The sequence below is a fragment of the Euleptes europaea genome, chromosome 8 (genome assembly GCF_029931775.1).
Source record: "Euleptes europaea isolate rEulEur1 chromosome 8, rEulEur1.hap1, whole genome shotgun sequence".
Classification (NCBI taxonomy): Eukaryota; Metazoa; Chordata; class Lepidosauria; order Squamata; family Sphaerodactylidae; genus Euleptes; species Euleptes europaea.
Window position 1 is genome coordinate 59,752,178 of NC_079319.1, and position 20,000 is coordinate 59,772,177.

Below are 20,000 nucleotides of genomic sequence, written 5' to 3' on the forward strand. Positions count from 1 at the left end.
TCTTCATCTTTAGGGAAGGGGCCATGGCTCAGTGGTAGAGCATCTTCTTGGCATGCAGTAGGTCCCAGGTTCAATTCCTGGCATCTCCAGATAAAGGGACTAGGCAAGTAGGTGATGTGAAAGACCTCTACCTGAGACCCCGGAGAGCCGCTGTTGGTCTGAGTAGACAATACTGACTTCGATGGACCAGAGGCCTGATTCAGTATAAGGCAGCTTCATTAGGGCTGTCAAAAAAAAAATTCGGTACAGTTCGGATTCGGCCAAATTTGGCCCTTGTGGGTTCGGTACGTGCCGAAGTCCGAACTCCCCCACTTCGGATCCGTTCAATTCGGCGGGAATTCAAAGTTCGGAAACAAATTCGGCCGAATAAAGCCATTAAAAACACAACCGCGCCTTTCCGCGGCTCTGGGGGGGGGGGCATTTTTGGGCTTAAGAGGTCCCCAACTTTTGGCAGAGCTTCAAAGGACGTTTATTGAAAGACTCCCCAAGTTTTGTAAAGATTGGGTCAGGGGGGGCTGAGATATGGGCCCTGACAGGTGTCCCCCCCACCCTTAATGTGCATCTCTCAGCAGAGCTTGCCGCCCACGCACAAAGCTCCCAGCCCCGACAACAGCGGAGAAATTAGCAAAACAACTGCAAACACAACCTTGTTAAACAACACCTTTGCAACACACAACTGAAACCTCCCCCCTCAAACCAGGGAGCGAGAGACTCGAGGGGGAACACACACCCCAGGCAGAACCGACGAAAGCCCCCTTTGGCTTCCCCCCCCCACCCACAGAAACTGCTCCCTCCCCACACACACACAGACTCTGCTTTCCCCCCCACACACACACATACACAGGAGAAAAATTATAGATTAAAGCCCCCAAAGGGGTCTTACTGTGGCTGTCTTCTGTTCCATCAAGAGGGGCTGTAATCCAAGATGATTCCAATTAGGCACGGAACGTTTTGCTCTGGAGAGGGATGCACACAGGATCGGCTGCTCCATTCATCCCAATAGGGAAAAGGGGAAAGGGGAAAGGGGAAAGCCCATATCTTGGGACCCCCTGACCCAATGTTCACAAAACTTGGGGGGTATCTTAAGAACACTGGTCTGAAACTCTGCTCAAAGTTTGGGATCTGCACCCCCAAAAATGCGCCCCCTGCAGCCATGGAAAGAGAAAAGGGGGGAGGCGATATTTCTGCCCCCACTGAACCCATCTTTACAAAACTTGGGTAGTATTTTAAGAATAATTCACTGAAGCTATGCTAAAAGTTTGGGGGCTATATCCCCAAAAAAGCGCCCCCTGCAGCCACATAAATGGAAAAGGGGGGAGGGAAAAGGGGGAGAGCCCATATCTCGAGACCCCCTGACCCAATGTTTACAAAACTTGGGGGGTATCTTAAGAACACTGGTCTGAAACTCCGCTCAAAGTTTGGGATCTGCACCCCAAAAATGTGCCCCCCTGCAGCCATGGAAAGAAAAAGGGGGGAGCCCATATCTTGGGACCCCCTGACCCAATGTTTACAAAACTTGGGGGGTACCTTAAGAAGCTTCATCTGAAGTTCCAGTGAAAGTTTTGTGTGTGCACCCCAAAAAATGCACCCCCTGCAGCCACAGAAAGGAGCGAATGTGCACAAGCACCCCCCCACACACACACGAGGATTTCGCTCTCTCTCTCTCTCTCCCTGGCCGGGCCGCACATCAGCTGATTCCTCCAGTACTCAATCCTGACTGATTGGCCAGAAGAAGACCCAGCTTGGCCACCGATTGGCCGGGGGAGGAGAATGCTGCTTACTGACGGTTATGCTGCTTACTGACGGCCGAATTTGCTGAATTTATTCGCGAACTCGCGAACTCGCTGAATTCGCCCCCCCCCGGATGCCCGCCAGTTTTGAGTTCGGATCCGTCCGAACAGAAAAGCACCGAATCAGGGGAAATTCGGTTGATTTTCTGTTCGGGCCGAACCGAATTGACAGCCCTAAGCTTCATGTGTTCACGAAGAAGGCAGCTGAGCAAGTTCTAATTATAGTTCCCTGTGCTGGCTTTACAGAGGTCTGAGATGATCTATTTCTCTACTAATGGTAGCGACAAATGTGTGGGGTGTTGTCATAGCTTAGGGGTAGAGCATCAGCTGTGCATGCAGAAGGTCCCAGGTTCAATCAGCAGTATCCCCAGATAAAAAGGTCAGGCAAAAGGTGATGAGAAAGACCCTTGTCTGAGACCCTGGAAAGATTTTGCCACTCAGAGTAGATTATACAACTTTGATAGACCAATGGTCTGATTCAGTATAAGGCAGCTGCATGTGTTCATGCAAAGAATGTATCCAAATCCATAGATTCCCCTTTTAGAGTAGATTCCACCAAACTGCATGAGAATGTCCATAAGTATATGCATAGGTAATCACCTATGGATAGATTCTTGGTTGAGGCGGGCATTAAGTAGAGTGAGTGCAGAGTTCACAAAGGTTGCAAGCATTGCTCTGTCCCATCTTCTTTTTCTTGGAAGCATTGCTCCTCAGGCTAGCCCATCTTTAAGTGAGTTGGGGAAAGCAGCAGCTGGGACAACTTCAGTGCAGTGAAGCGATCCTATCAACTCTTAACTTTTTCTGTTCTCTGGCCTATGTACTTGTGATCTCAGCAAAGAAACAGTGAACACAAAGGGATACAGCAAATAAGGGGAGTGTTCTGGACAGTCCATGGAAGGGTCCTCGGGGGACTGCAAAGCTTATTAGCAATGTTAGAAAGTGTTACATCTCATTGTGTGTTAACACTGAAGAGAGATGAATATCTTCAAAGATATTAAGTGGGACACAACCGCTTCCTAATGTTGCTAAAACATAGAATCATAGGGCGAAAACACATGGTTGCTTTAGCCTCCTTTAATCCCTGTTTCAGCCAGGTTTCAGCCAGGATCGAACGCATGCGTTTCGCCAAATGAACTTTTGATCCTGGCTGAATCCTGGCTGAAACAGAGATTAAAGGAGGCTAAAGTGACCATGTGTTTTCGCCCATAGAGTTGGAAGGGACCTCCAGGGTAATCTAGTCCAACCCCCTGCACAATGCAGGAAATTCACAACTACCTTCCCCCCACCCCCCAGTGACACCTACTCCATGGCCAGACATGAACAAAACCCTCCAGGATCCCTGGCCTATCTGGCCTGGAGGAATGTGCAGCATAACAATTTTTCAAGGATCATAAAGGTAAAGGTCCCCTGTGCAAGCACTGGGTCATTCCTGACCCATGGGGTGACGTCACATCCTGACATTTCCAAGGCAGACTTTGTTTACGGGGTGGTTTGCCAGTGCCTTCCCCAGTCATCTTCCCTTTACCCCCAGCAAGCTGGGTACTCATCTTAGCACAGGGGAAATTACATCCAATCATATATACAAGTAAAATCATATTTCTTGCTTTTTATCTCAACCCAAGGCTGTGGAGTTACTTGGGGGGGAGAGAACCTGTGCATGCTGGATTTTTTTTAAATTAAAAATTGCTTCATGACTATCTGAGTATTAGTTGAAATGACAAAGATAATACTCTCACTTCCCCACAAATGGCTTTATAATGGAAACAGTAAGAGAAGCTTAATTGTAGGGCACCACTATAAAATCTATATTCATGGAAGAATTAAAGCGAAGTGCTCCTTTTTAAGTGGCCTTTTGTCACACTGAAAAGTGCAATTAGGAACTGTATCTTGGCAGGTATGAAGCAAACAGCAGTTTTCAGTCCCACCCCTCCATCTTTTCAAGGAGTAGATGATTGTTGCTATTTTCTTCTCTCTTTTTTTGTGCTGAGGTCAAGTACTTAGATGCTATTCGGTTGACAGAAAGTGATAGAAAGCTGATGACACCAAAAGCTGGTTCAGATCTGAAAGCATTTGAAAGTAGTGCAAGCACACACACATGCGCAGACACACACACACACAAATACATTACTGAAAACAACTCTTTCAGAAATGTTCTCAACCACCAATCCCACTGAACAAGGTGTATACATTTTGTTAGACAATGCACAGCAATATAGGGTGTGTGTGTTTGGATATATCTGATCCAAATATACATCAAAAAAATACCTTATTGGTATTTTCTGGATATAGTCAGGTGCCCTGAAAAATCCCAGACATATTTGGGAGTAACCAGGAATATTGAGAACTGGAATGTGAAGTTTTCCAACACTGTTTTTTGTTTATTTTTATATCTGTGTTCCTAGGGCTTGGTGTCAGCTTAACATATTGGTTTGGCTTTGATTCTATCCTTTGAAATGTTGGTCTTGCAGCACTGTGTTCTTTGCTCGAGTTGGTTTGTGTTGGGTTTGTGGTGGATTCTCAGGTTCAACATTGCCTTGAATTCTTGGGTTGTACAACAGCTTGGATTCTCTAATTTTACATTTGTTGGGTTTGCAATAGCATTTCTGCTCTGTTTAGCTTGGAAGATTATCTGGTTTGGCACTGGCTTGGATTCTTGAGTTATATATTTGTTATGTTAGGCTTGCCACATTGTTCCACACTTCTGTTGGGATTCCCTGGTGCTGCACTGGTTCTTTGGGCTTGTTGGTTCTATATGCTTTGAGAAGGTTTTGGCCAGTGGTTGCTTTGCTTGCTCTTGTGTCTTTGGCCTTTCTTTGCCCTGGAGAAAATATGGATTCCTCCCCCACCCAGGAACAATGGAGACACCTTCAGACAGCCCCCGTGGTCGAGACTTCAGCTGGCTCTGATATCACCCCCCTGAAAACCTGCTCTCAAACTGAATGTCGCCCCGAGTAGAGGCTTCGTTTCCTCGCACCGTGACTATCTCTTGAAATCATATTTTTGATTATTATAATAAAGGACTGTTCACAGGATGTCATTTGCCACAAAAGAAATGCTTTCCATGCCTTATTTGTCTTGCATTTAAGCCTTTTTCCTCAGTTTGGAAGCTAATTTGCACAGACATCATGCTATGTGCCACAGATACGAAGGGAGCCCCAGACTTAGAGGTGCCAGCCTGGCAATCAGCTTTTTCCACCAGTCCTCAGCAACGCTGAACATCTGAACCTGAAAACCAATGGACAGCTCAGCTTGCAAATGCCTGGAGGATAGGGTTGACCCCTTTGCAAGCCCATAAAATTGGACCCCCTGTCCCAAAGTTCACCAAACTATGGTGACCATCCAAGGAGTGTCCCTTGCAGCCATGCTGCAAATTTGGGGACTCTACCTCCAAAAATGCTTTCACAAGAGTTTCTAAAAAATCCCCATAGACTATAATGGGCCCAAATTTTTCAGTAAACCTGGAAATAAACTGAATACCGAAATTTAATGGTATGGGTATTCAGTTTATTCTGGGTTTACCAAAGAAAATCGGGCCCAATAAACCCAAACCTGAAATTTACCCAATATTTTTTTTTGCCCAACCCTAATCATTGTAGAGTGGTAAGAATGAGGTACTTATTTACAACTGCTACTATTGATCAGCTAGAAGTCACCCCCTTCCCATCTTGATCCTGAAAGAAATAAGGAAAGGAGATTGATACTGGATTTTTTCCTTTTAAAATCCTTTAATTATAGAATCTTGTGCTCACTTTGATGGCACATGGATTATATCTGGAACAATACTATAGAATCTTATATATCTATATGGAGTTAAGGAAGGCATCTGTTTTACAGTGACTCATGAGTGTTCTACCTGAGAACAAAGGATAACACAGATTAATTGCTCCCAAACCACACACAAACTTTTCTGAGCTACTGGAGGTCATAGGGCAGCAGAGAGAAATGTCTGCTTGAGTAATGCAAAATAGAGCTAGATTCAACAGAAGACTTTACATCATGATTATAGTCTACTAATACAGAAAACAGAAGTGTATCTGCTATAACTTAGCAGGTTCTGGCTCCCACAACAGCTGATAATAAGCATGGCCCTTAATGCTGTTCCTCCAGGAGTGTAGTCCCACTGTTTCTAAAGCAAGAAGGAGGACTCCTGCTACAATGAAGATGGCTGTGTCACTGTACCCCCTCCAGCTGTCCAACTGTACCCCCCTCCAGCTGTCCAACAAGAATACCAGTTAATAATGGAAAGGATAGCCTGACTTTATGAACTCAGTTGCAGATAAAGAAGATAAGACTTCAGGCCAGTCACTGGTCCAAGATAAGATAATAAATTGGAGGAGAGATGAGCAAGGTGTGAAGAAACCCTGCAGCCCCCCTGGGGAGAAAAGTGGAGTATAAATAGTTACAGAAATAAATGAATAAGTGACAGAACTGATTACAGAGTACACATTTTATAATCGTATGCTGCCATTAATGTAGGTTTTGATCTTAAGTGTGAGAGGAAGAACAGTAGTTCAGCAGTATAGCCCAGTGTCTCATGTTGTTGTTGTTTTTTGCTTCAAGGTTTCTTTTGGAAAATTGCTCATGGGAAAGGGGGATGTTTATTACTAATATCAATGTATGGGGTGGTTATTCAGGGTTATTTCTAGCACAAACATCTGCTGCGCAACTCCAATCCATTTCCCAGCATGTAACGTATTAAAAACTCAATTTAACTATAACCATCTGACTGTTCATACTGCCAGACTGTTCTCTTATAAAATAACAAAAGAACCTCAGTATTATCTGAGTTCAATCTGGGTAACAACACCAGGAAGGACAGCATAGGCAGAGGACAAAATATCCCATCTTCAGAATTATGAAGAAAATAATTGAATTATTAACAAAATGAAAATGTAAATGGTCTTTGAACCATAAAAACTTTTTTTTAAAAAAAATGGCAAAAGCATCACAAGCAGAAAAATATATAGTTGTTTTTTAAAAGGTAAGGTAACGGTCCCCTGTGCAAGCACTGGGTCATTCCTGACCCATGGGGTGACGTCACATCCCGACGTTTACTAGGCAGACTTTGTTTATGGGGTGGTTTGCCAGTGCCTTCCCCAGTCATCTCCCCTTTACCCCCAGCAAGCACTGGGTACTCATTTTACCAACCTCGGAAGGATGGAAGGCTGAGTCAACCTTGAACCGGCTACCTGAAACCAACTTCCATCAGGATCGAACTCAGGTCATGAGCAGAGCTTGGACTGCAGTACTGCAGCTTACCACTCTGTCCCACGGGGCTCCTGTATATTCATTTTTAGGTGACTATTTTTCCAGAAGATTTTATCCTCATATTTGTTCTTACAGAAAGGATATGGAAAATCGTGGCAAAATCAGTTCTGCAGATTTATTCAGGCAGACACTAGCAAATGTGATTTAGGTACCTGTTTGACAAGCCTAATAACTATCAACATTTCTTTTTAAAAAGTAGTCATTTTGGTTTAAAGTCTGCTGAGACCTGAAAATTAACAGAAGAGAAAGTGTCTCAATTAATAGAATTCATTAGTATAGTAAAAAGGGGGAAAGGTATAACCTCCAGCAGTGAACTACAGGGGGACATCAACAGCTTGAGTTCTGTACTTCAAAAGTCATTAAGTGCATTTATGTGCTTCTAAGATAAGTTAGATGTGGCTTTTCTCACCTTCAATCTACAAAAAATCCTCTCTGAACATTAATATTCACGAGGATTATGAAGTAACTACAGTGAACAATTGCCTATATGCTGTTGTATTTAGAATATCAATTTTTTGTGTGTGTGGATCCTTTGGATATAGGAAATCAATTTAAGATACAAGATGCCATCTCTTTGCTACTCAATTTCAGAGCTGCCTGGCTTTACTCCTCGATTCAGTGACTTGCAGACACTTTACAGTGAATTGTGGAACGATGAACCATTTTTGCTCTATCAGGAAGCCAGAGTTTCAAAGCCCAGCGGTACAAAAGGACCAATCAGCCAGATAACCCTGCTGGAATCAGTCGCTGACACACATTACATCTCCTGAACCAGTCGATCAGGGGGTGCCTTTTAGACAGGCGGTGCAGATCTTTTCGAAGAGAGGTGGCAGGAAGATTAAGGGTGGGGCAGAGATGGTGGTCGGTGGCAGAAAGGTTTTGGGGGGGAAGCGAAGGCTGGTCGGACAGCTTCGCACAACTCAGGGGTTGAGGCTGCTGGCTAGCAGACCGAAGGGGTGACGACGTTTCAGGCTTGTACGCCTTTTAGCACGCTGAACAATGACCCCTCTCAGCTCTGAGAACGGGCAGTATTTACTGCCATTTTAAAATGAAACACCGCCAACTTTAGATTTCAGCGTGACATGAGAGACAGGTCTGAAGAAAATGGCCATCTATTAACACACCCAGAATGCCTTTGACTGTCTTACACTTTGGGGAGGTGGTAAATTGTGCACTGAATAGGCTTTTTGTCGAATGAAAAGTCAGCTGCGAATATATTTGCATGTGTTTGCCAAAACAACACTTTATCATATTACCAAAGGTTATACGCTAACCTTTCATTGTTTACAGCGTTGTGCTTGAAACCATGCGGGCTTGATTGCAGCCCATTTGGGGCTGTCACTCCAAGACAAACATTTTGAGCTTGTTTACTTCTATTGACAAGAGCTTTAAACAGGTTGGCAGAGCTGTGCTATGATCAAAGAAGCAATCATTTGTGGAATGACAATGTGCCGAATGTTCGTATAATGTGCTGGGCTTTTATGGAGATTGTACATTAAACGGAATATCTTGCTCGGAAGGAAACATTCATCATCCAAAATCAAGAAGCCTCGTCCAATTTGTGATGTTTGAATGGCTATCAGGAAATTACACAAATGATAGTAAGATCTGTTGTTGTAACACTGATATTTGACAACCTTTCCCACAAGCGGTTCAGACTTTACTGAAAAATAAATAACTGTGAACCAGAAATGGAACGTTATGATTAATCAGATACTGCTGAAGATCAAGGGTGTTTAATTGTTTATTTTGTTGGATTCATCTATTGTTCATGAGCTTTCCTCTGGTTTATTACGATCAAGCAATCTTTGAGAAAGAAAAGCAAACAACAACAACTGAACATGAATAAATGTAAAAAGTACTAGCAAAGATGCATTCATAATAAAAGGGGGTGGAACCATCCTGGTTGAAAAAGCATCCCTAAAAGTGAATTAAGTATTAACATCATTTTTCTGTGCTAAATCAAGCTGTGAAAAATGTGACTCACTGGGAATTAAGAAAAATCCCTCCCCCCTTTTTTTTAATTTCAGTGCTCCTTCACTTTCCATTCTCATCTTTCTTTTTTTAATTTGGGATTATTTACAAAACCTCTCCAAAGTTTCTGAGAGTTTCTCTTCTATTCTGCTTCCTTTCTCCCACTTCCTCATACTGGTGATCTGTAAGAACAGCAAAAGCAGTGCTTTTTTGTCCTGGTACTCACTGGTACTAAGTATTGACACTTTGACCTTTTATGAAAGGCCGTTTCCCCTCAGTCACCCCTACCGGCTTCGGTGCTTCCTTTTGATTATGCATGCCTTTTCCGCCCATCAGAGGTCGCCTCGCTCTCCCCATATGTTTTGCCCATGTTTTCCAGATGCTGTTTTAGCCAGAATCTGGAAAATGCTGGCAAAATGCACGGGGAGAGCGAGGCGACCTCTGATGGGCGGAAAAGGCATGCATAATCAAAAGGAAGCCCCGAATCAGTTGGCGGGGGTGACCGCAGGGAACCGTCGCTGCATAAAAGGCCTTTCTTGGGGGGGGGGGCTCTCACAAGTTCTGAAGGGGGAATTGGTAGAAATCCGTGCAACCTTATATACTGGCACTGAACATAAAAAAAAAGCACTGAACATAAGCAAACCTCTACATTGTTAAGTACAGACATAGAATAGCTGGGTCTGAATCTTTGCTGTGCCAGAAAGCTCACTAGGTGGCCTTGGGCAGGTTTTTCCCTTAGACTCATCCCTTTCACCAAATTGTTTTGAAGGGGAAAAAAACAGATATATTGTGGTCAAACTCTGAAAGGAAATCAAAAGGTAAACTCATGCAATACTCCTGGTAACCCTGGGATACTGCCAGAAAACTGATGGACTGGATTCCAAGTGGACCTTGCCAGGCTAGAAAGCTGTCTAAACCAGCATATAAAGAAAGGGACTGTAAATGCTTATCTACAAAACCTGGATGGTAGCATAATCTGAATTTACTTTCGTTACACAGAAATCCAGTAAGCAGAGACTCTGTCAGGTGTAGGTTTCATAAAATAACTAGCACACTGTTGGAATCAAATGTAAAATAGCAGGGTCTGGGCATTGAATTTAATTCTGAATTACAGATGTTAAGTAATCTTGAAGACACATGGGTAAGACACACGTGGGTAAAAGGAAAAAGAGGTGTATTTATCTTACATTAACTGCTAGCTATAACGCCTTCCGCCTATTCAAAGGGCATAAAATGAAAGGAAGATCACAGTGGTTAAGTTCCACCCACGACATTGTAAAGAGCATTGTGAGGTTTGTAAAGAGGTTGCAAATATGCACGTTCTTAGCCATGGCTCACCCAAAGATTTTTAGTGCCCTGGCCAAGCAGCAAGCCAGGTGCACCTCATGCCATGAGCCTGGTGGGCAAAGAGCCATCATGAGCAGAGCCAGGTGCATATGTAGGGTTGCCACAGGTCCCTCTTTGCCACCGGCGGGAAGGTTTTTTGGGGGAGCCTGAAGAGGGTGGGATTTGGGGAGGAGAGGGGAGGGACTTCAATGCCATAGAGTTCAATTGCCAAAGAGGCCATTTTCTTCAGGTGAACTGATCTCTATCGGCTGGAGATAATAGCCGGAGAAGATCTTCAGATTTCCAGCTGAAGGAGATCAGTTCCCCTGGAGAAAATGGCTGCTTTGGCAATTGGACTCTATGGCATTGAAGTCCCTCCCCTCCCTAAACCCTCCCCTCCTCAGGCTCTGCCCCAAAAACCTCCCGCTAGTGGCAAAGAGGGAACTGGCAACCCTATCTCCAGACCCCTCACCATCTTTGTTGTCCTCCTCTGAACATGTTCCAGCTTGTCTACATCCTTCTTAAATTGTGGTCCCCAAAACTGAATACAACACTCTAGGTGAGGTCTAACCAGAGCAGGATAAAGCGATATCATTACCCCTTATGGGGTTTTCAAGGCAAGAGACTAATGGGTGGTTTGCCAGTGCCTTGCCCTGCAAATCAACCCTGGTATTCCTGGGTGGTCTCCCAACCAAATACTAACCAGGGCTGACCCTGCTTAGCTTCTGAGATCTGACAAGATTGGGCTATACCATGCTGCCTTCCCTCTGTGATGCTTTATACAAACAAAGAAATAAAAATCACCACATGGTTCTTTGTGTCCACCTTAAGTGTAACAGAGCTAGCTTGACATATTATACAGTATTTTCAGGAAATGTATTTTGGCAGGCTCAAGGACCAAATGGTATAGAATTTTTTATTTCTGTTTTTATAGTTTCTCTACAGATGGTTGGGCAGGCAAATTCCACAGATTTTCTTTACAGTTCTAATACACCATAATATATATTTTTGAAAATAACAATTTCTGTTATTTCAGAGTCTCTTTCCTACATTTAGAGTAAACCCTAACTCTATCTAGTCACATGTTTTTCACTGGGTGAGGCAGGTTTATGTAACTGTAATCTTTACACCTAAATCCTAACCTCAGCAGCTGCACAATCTGTATGTTTCAGTCAGCACTGTATAAAGCTGAATGTCTGAAAAGAAATCCAACTCTGCTTAATGAAGAGGTGAAGAACCTTTTCCTAAAGGTTCTGCAGTAGGTGGGAAGTGTCAATTGCTTTCTAGATCTTTTTTTTTTCATAGTACTACTCTTGTAAAATTACAGCATTTCCAGGACAAACTGGTAAAAGATTTCTCCTTTATTACGTACAGAACACATGTGGGGAAAGCCAAGAGGAGAAACGTAACCTGTGGGAAATGGTGGGCAAGAAACAGGTTCACCATCTTCTTCGCACCGCTACTTATGTTAGCTCCTCCTGAAATTATTTTCTTTGAGAAAAGGTGTTACGAGCTGATTGGCGGCAATTCTGATCAAGGCAATGGTGGGGGTGGGAGGAGGGGCTTCTGCCTCCCCCACACTGTTTTTGGCAGGAAGCTGCAAGCACAAGCATTCAGTGCATGTCCAGCCACCCAATGGGGCAAAAAACACCTGCCCCCATCACTCCTGGGGCATTTTGGATGCCAAAATGGCATGGGGGGGGGGAGACAGGAGCCCCTCCTCCGCAACACATAACTGTCCCAATCAGAATCAGCCCCAACTGTGCTTTTTACACACAAATTTCCATGGCGACTTGAAGCTGCAGTATGGTTGCAAGTCCCCATGGTGAACTTGAAAAAAGGTAACCATTCCTTTTATCCCTTAGAAGCTCCTTGATCAATTGATCTTGAGCAGCATATATCTAGTGTTGGAGGAATATAAGGACTGAAACAAATCTTGCCACTGACAATGTAGCCTTGGGGTCCCTATCGCTTAGTAAAAAAGGCATTATGTCAGTCACAGAGGCATTGGATTTGTATATTAAAAGGGGGGAAATATAGTGCGAGCAAAGTTCCTCGTAAAAGCGGCATTCCACAAGGGCATGGGCTAATGAGTCAATAGAGCCAGAAGAGCAAGGGCAGATCCTGTCTGAGTATGGTCTATTCAGAATTCTGCCCTGCATTACCATAGAAGGGTTAGCATTCAAGCTAGCCAAGCAAAAAGCTCTACAAAGACGAGGAGTTGTCAGATAGTGGGCAAAAACGCATGGTCACTTTATCCTCCTTTAATCCCTGTTTTAGCCAGGATCAAATGCACATTAGGCAAAACGCATGCGTTTGATCCTGGCTGAAACAGGAATTAAAGGAGGATAAAGTGACCATGTGTTTTTGCCCAATATGTATAGGCAGGCAGACCACGTGGAGGGGGTATTCCGAAGAACTGGGATGAACAGATGCGACGAGCACGAAAAGTAGTGCTGTTATAATCGAGCTCTTTAATGCGCTTTTTAATTTTGGTAAAAGCTTCAGTTTTCGCAAGATCTAATCACATATCCTGCGAGAAGCAAAACAACGACAGTTCTCATCTAAGATTTTTTGCCATGAGGATTTAAAAGGGTCATGCTTCAGAGAAGCTAGGAACCCCTCAGTGCTAAAGCACAGTTTAAGGTATAGTTTAAAGGCGGCCAACCACGCCCTAGCTTCAGTGACATTTGGCCAAACTCGGAACGAAGAGTAACGCCAGCAACACATTGAGGGGCATTTAGGAGTTTTCGTAAGAACTGAAGCAGTGGACGATCTATAGATTTATTGATGACTGTAATCCAGATGGCAACACCAAAGAGGATAATTGGGGTAATTTTCAGGTTAAAAACCTGAATAGCCCCTGGAATATATTTGCCACCTTTGGTGTGAAAAAAATTGACAATAGCACCAACCCCAGGTTTAATTTTGTTGGACACTGCTTTTTGATGGGCATTCCAATTTAGGTTATGGGAAAACAGAAGGCCAAGGTAAACAAACTCCTTGACTTGGTCAACCTCAAAGCCATCTAATACCCAGCGAAAAAGAGGAATTTTTCTCCTCTTAGTGAAGATCATAATCTTAGATTTATGATGGTTTATTTTAAGACCTTCCCTAGAGCAGTACTCAGAAAAAGTTTGGAAAAAAGGTAACATCTAGTTTGTGTTGCACACATCTGTGTATAATATTCAGTAATAGTTTACGCAGGGGAGTTTTACCTGAGGTTTGTTGGTCACTGAACCCACACTTTCCTGTTGGGAGTCTATGCACCAGCAGTCAAATCAGGAAGTATTTGAATCCCCACCCCTTGAAATGTTGCTTCGTAATTTGCTGTAGTGAGAGAAAAATCCCCCCCAATTGCCGCATTAAAAAGCATTTTAAGAACATAAAACAAAAAATGGAGCAATCTGAAAAGAAGGGGTGGGTGGGAGAAATCCAAGCCTTGATTTTAAAAAGCCTTTCTTCTGCTCAGAAATAGCTCCCAAAAAGCAGGAAGTGTTTGAATCCCCGCCTCTAGACACACTACTTTGTAACTGGCTTTGAGCGAAACTAAGCTTGCGTGTTCCACACTTTGCCTTATGCACAGAGATTTCACCTGGGCTGAGCTCAGGGGAAAGGGAAGAATCGGGTTAACAAAGGAATGGGAAGGTCTCGGATTTGTGAGGGCTGGCAGTAAGGTCATCTCTAATGGAAGGAAAACTCATGCATAATTCCAAGGAACAACCAAGACAGACGTGAGTGAAAGTACCCATGAATAAGTGACCAGTGTTACCTTTATTTGGAACACTTGGAATGGAAACCCACAGATATTTGTGGCAGCCTCAGATGTGCAGCTGGGGAACAACTCTTCTCTGTGAATTTTGTTGTACTTGTTCCGAGACCCCAAATGCTAAGAAATTTGCCTAGATATACTGGCATGCATAAAATGCACCACATCCATATACCATAACCACATTGTTGAGAATTATATATGTGATAAGCATTATTGTATGTTACTGAAATATGGATGTAATAAACACCTACTGTGCTCACTTAATTTAAAAAACAACAACATTACCACAGTAGCAAAGTGTCCCTCATAATTCCAGATAATATGTTTCTGATTACCAGCTTTCTTTCATCCCACAATGCAACAAATGCAAATCCTATTCCCATTTATACTTATGGCCATATGTCACCCTATCCCATTTGGCAATAAACAGCAAGACTAGACTGATGCAAAATAATAGTAATAATAATAAAATTTGGAGCGTGAATATGGAGGCATGGGTGTTTTTTGAAGGTTATGCCTATCTGGTAATCTTTTGCTCAGCATTTTTGAGGAGAAAAAATCTGAAATGAATGAAGTGAATTGGCCCAGAGCTGGAATAAGTCAGCATTCCAAGTGATAGTGTACTTTTATGAACCACCAATTAATGTCTCCAAGAAGTAACTGATTTTGGCCATACTGGTGGTTTTGAAATATGGATGTAATTGATAAATCATAGTGTAAGGGTCAGAACAAACAAGGCAAAGATCACACATCTCTGACCCTGAGTTATGGGGTCCCCCCCCCACATCCACCCATTGGAATGAATGGGAGCAGGAAATCCTTAATGTGCATCTAGAGAGCGGCAAATCCAAGGCAAAACCTCCCGTGCATAAATGGCCAGAGAGTATGTGTGTGTGAGTCTGCTAGAATCGTATTGGATTACTCCTGAGTCCTGACTCCCAGTCCCTGCTCCTGATGGAAGAGAAGAAGACAACTACAGTAAGATCCATTTGGGGCTTTTCTCTATAATTCTCTCTCTATTTTTTTCCTGTGTGTGTGGGAGATTCTCTCTCTCTCTCTCTCTCTCTCTCTCTCTCTCTCTCTCTCTCTCTCTCTCTCTCTGTGTGTGTGTGTGTGTGTGTGTGTGTGTGTGTGTGTGTGTGTGTGTGAGGGGGGAAGCCAAAAGGGGATGGGTTTACCTGTTCTGCTGGGGGGTGGGCTTGATTGCCTCTGTGTGGGACTGTGCTTTCTACTGTTTTCACCGGTTGCCAGCTTCATGTGGAGTTAACTGTAGGTCAGTGAGTCTCTCTCTGGCTGGTTCCTATTGTTTCTAATGGGCTGTGCAGCCGCTCCTGTTGTTTCGAATGGGCTAGCCTGTCATTCATTTTAGTACATCCCCTGTAATGTATTTCAGTGGAGTCAATGCAAGTCAACAGCCACTCCCCTCTCCCATTATCTTCAATGGGCTGGGCAGCCTCTCCCATTGCTTACAATGGGCTCCCTTGTCATTCGTTTTAGTACATCCCTTTTAATGGCTTTATTCCAATGGGCAGATGGGGGGACCCCTTCTGGGCCCCATAACTCGGGGGCCCCTGACCCAATCTTCACAAAACTTGGGGGTTCTTGCAAGAAGCGTCCCCTCAAGCTACACTGAAAGTGTGGGACCTCTACCTCCAAAAATGCCCCCCGGAGCCGTGGAAAGCCTCGAATGTGTTTGTAATGACTTTATTGCAATGGGCAGATGGCGGGACCCCTTCCGGGACCCCATATCTCAAGGGGCCCTGACCCAATATTAACAAAACTTGGGGGTTCTTGCAAGAAGGGTCCCCTCAAGCTACACTGAAAGTGTGGGACCTCTACCTCCAAAAATGCTCCCCCGGAGCCGCGGAAAGGCATGAATGTGTTTTAATGGCTTTATTCCAATGGGCAGATGGGGGACCCCCTTCCGGGCCCCATATCTTGGGGGGCCCTGACCCAATCTTCACAAAACTTGGGGGTTCTTGCAAGAAGGGTCCCCTCAAGCTACTCTGAAATAGTGGGACCTCTACCTCCAAAAGTCCCCCCCCGGAGCTGTGTAAAGCCGTGAATGTGTTTTTAATGGCTTTATTCCAATGGGCAGATGGGGGGACCCCTTTCCGGGCCCCATATCTCGGGGGGCCCTGACCAATCTTCACAAAACGTGGGGGTTCTTGCAAAAAGGGTTCCCTCAAACTACACTGAAAGTGTGGGACCTCTACCTCCAAACATGCCCCCCCAGAGCCACAGAAAGGCGCAAACGTGTTTTTAATGGCTTTATTCTGCCGAATTTTTTTCCAAACTCCAAGCTTAACACCGAATTCCACTGATCAGAATCGGGGGAGTTCGGACTTTGGCATTTCCTGAATCAAAACGTGCTGAATTTTGCTGAATCCAAATTTTACCGAATTTTGTTTTTCAACAGCCCTACTTCTGCCTAAAACACTTTATAATGATATATCCATTCTCAAGTCCATATGTAGGGTTGCCAACAGTTACTAGCTGGAGAGCTCCTGCTATTACAACTGAATCTCCAGCTGATAGAGATCAGTTCACCTGGAGAAAATGGCCACTTTGGCAATTGGACTCTATGGCATTGAAGTCCCTCCCCTCCCCAAACCCCACTATCCTCAGGTTCTGCCCCAAAAAGCTCCAGGTATTTCACAACCTGGAGCTGGCAACCCTATCCATATGGGGTTAAAATATTAACTAGTACAACATGTTTTTCCCCACAGGCAAAGGCAGAAGGACAACCTGATGTGCGAGTGTTTTGAACCAGATTGCCTTACTACTGATATCTAAAACTGTGTATGTGGAACTTTTGAGTACATATAATCTGACCACACGAGCACAGGATTCTTCACGCTGATATCCTGGTCCTGAATTCTGAAGATGCTGCCTAGGCAGGTTAAGGTTGTTATACAAATTTCACAAGAGGCAATATATGTCCTTTCTATGTATAAGATGATTTGATGATTCCTGCTGAGCCAGCTACTTGATTAGCTCCTGCTGTCTGAGCTAACATGGTGAGAAAGTTAATGGTGTGTGCTCTGAAAAACTCTGCATTTATTAGAAAGTGGATTAATCCTAACATCACTCAGAAGTCAGTTGGTGAATTAAACCTGCATTACATTAGCAAGCACCTGGCAGACTGTGATCCGGATCAGCTTCCCATATGGCTCATAGGCCAGTGCCAAAAAAATGTACCTAGCTGCCTACTGCTTCCCAATATACATGTACCCCACATTTTATTCTCACATCAGTCCTTTGAGTGTACAATCCATAGAAGAGTTATACCAGTCTAAGACCCATCAGGGCTCAGTTTGTTTAATCTTTCCCCTGCAGGTATTTAACCCTGGACGAGGCTAGAAGTGTGAACCCTTGGGTGGGAGCCAAGGGACAAGAACCAAATGGCTTGCAAAAGCCTGGGGCCAGTATTAGACAGCCCAGTGACTCTGGATCCTCTTAGGATGTACTGGTTTCAATCTGGTTTGTTTATTCTAATGGTATTGTATAAATTGGCCATCTTGTACTTTTAGGTTCATCAACTTCCAGGTACTAGCTGGAGATCTCCTGCTATTACAACTGATCTCCAGCCCATAGAGATCAGTTCACCTGGAGAAAATGGCCACGTTGGCAATTGGCCTCTATGGCATTGAAGTCCCTCCCCTCCCCAAACCCCACCCTCCTCAGGCTCCGCCCCAAAACTTCCCACCGGTGGTGAAAAGGGACCTAGCACCCCTATGTATTTTGAGCAGTTCTGTAAACCAGTTTATTTTATTTCATTTATTTGTTTATTTGTTTTTTTATTTGTTTATTTATTTAGATTTATAGTCTGCCCTCATTCCCGGCCACGCCAGACTCATAGCAAGTAACGAAACTTTAAAAACAATATAAAGCTTTCAATAATCATAAAATAACAATAAATATAAAGATGGCCCTCATTCCGACAGTAAGATGGTAGTAGCCATTGAAGATTTGATCAAACAGTTGAACCCCATTTGTGCCATATTTTACGCCCTTAGGTATTTTATATATAGTAAATATCAGTAAATAACCCCAGTGAAGTTAATGGGCATGGAGAGGTGTAAATCTGCATAGGATGACATTGTCAGTGATTCATTTTGGAACCCCAGAAGATTTCCATGGAAATGTTGAGACTTGGTCTCCCCATTCAAAGCCCAGTGATTGACCACTGTCAGATTTCATTCCTGATAGTGGGATTATTTGCAGCATTATCTGATAAACTTGTAATAGGATGTAGGTTATTCCAATCTTCTCCTAAAGGTTACAGATATTTATCTGATGTACTTAATGTATCACACCTCAGTCTCATTTGGTTTTGGCTATTACAATTGGAAATTGGTTGGTAAGGAACGCGTTGTTCCTGCGACCATTTGGGTTATCTCATTTTTTTTCCCAAATTTAATTGAGTCCTTTTTTTTTAGGTAATCGGCTGCTACCACAAAAATTCCAAACTTTTATAACTATTCTATGTGTTTTAATATATTGTACTTTATTGAAATTGTAGATGTTGCTAGTTGCCTTGAGGCAGGATACAAATTGCAAAAAATAAGCAAATACATAAATAATGCAAGATCAGAGGACAGGCAGATGTGGAAAATGAAAAACAATGGCAACATCCGATTATATGAATTTCATTTATGCTAACAGGCTTTGCCAGAACCAGTTAGATCCCTGACCCTTGTTATTACACACACACACACACACACACACACACACACACACACAAACACACGTGTGTATGGGAAATTATAAACTGTCACTCTGTAGCAAGCTGGAGGCACTGTAGGTAATGTAAAAAACACTAAAATAACAATAATGCCATTTTGAATATGAATGTTCTGGAAGGAAATTGACTTCTACCTTTCTGTGCTGTGGGAGTACTGCCCTGAAATGTTGTTTCCCTAAGTGAGGTGCCAAAAACATCCTTTTTTGATTTTAATACTGAATGCAGTGTAAAAAGTAAATAGCTGCACATGAGACCTGAACTGCTGAACTTTCCCTTGACAGGCAGTGGTTATCTACACTTCTGAAATAAAACAAAGAAAAAGTGTCTAACCTTTGCACTGGAAAAAGAATAGAATAATACATGTATTGAAAATACAGTTCAGGAAGAAATAAAGCTTGCAATGCAAAGGGACGGAGACAGAAAGCAAGGGACAAGAACAGTTAATTTGAGGGTCTGTATTAGTTTCTGTGCAGTTTGCACTTTTTTTTTTTACTTCTGTTTTTCTGGCTCTTTTCTTATCTGTACTTCAGCATTGCATGGAGGCAGAATACAGTATTCTGTCCAAAGACAGAATTTCCTGTTTTACACTGTATTCTGTCCAAAGACAGAATACAGTGTAAAACAGGAAATCAGAACATAATTGATTTCAACCAACTTAAAACATATTTCCTCCCAAGAAACATTCTGAAGGGAAAGGTTTTCAAAAAAGTTACAAAAGTTATCAGCAATGTGGTTTGGCAGGGGTCTACTACAGCTCCTCTCTCATTAGACTACAGCCATGTTTGGCACTACAAATGAGTGAGGTGAGGTGGGAGCTCATTTGCAGTGGGGCATCCTCTGCCAACCCTTACCTCCACTCTCCATCCAGGAAAAGGAACACCTTATGCTTCTTCCTTTGTCAATCCTCAGTAGGGTTGCCAACCTCCAAGTACTAGCTGGAGTTCTCCTGCTATTACAACTGATCTCTCCACCTGGAGACAATGGCCGCTTTGGCCATTGAACTCTATGGCATTGAAATCCCTCCCCTCTCCAAACCTCACCCTCCTCAGGCTCCACCCCCAAATCTCCAGGTATTTCCCAACCTGGAACTGGCAACCCTACTCCTCAGGCATCTTTTTTAAAG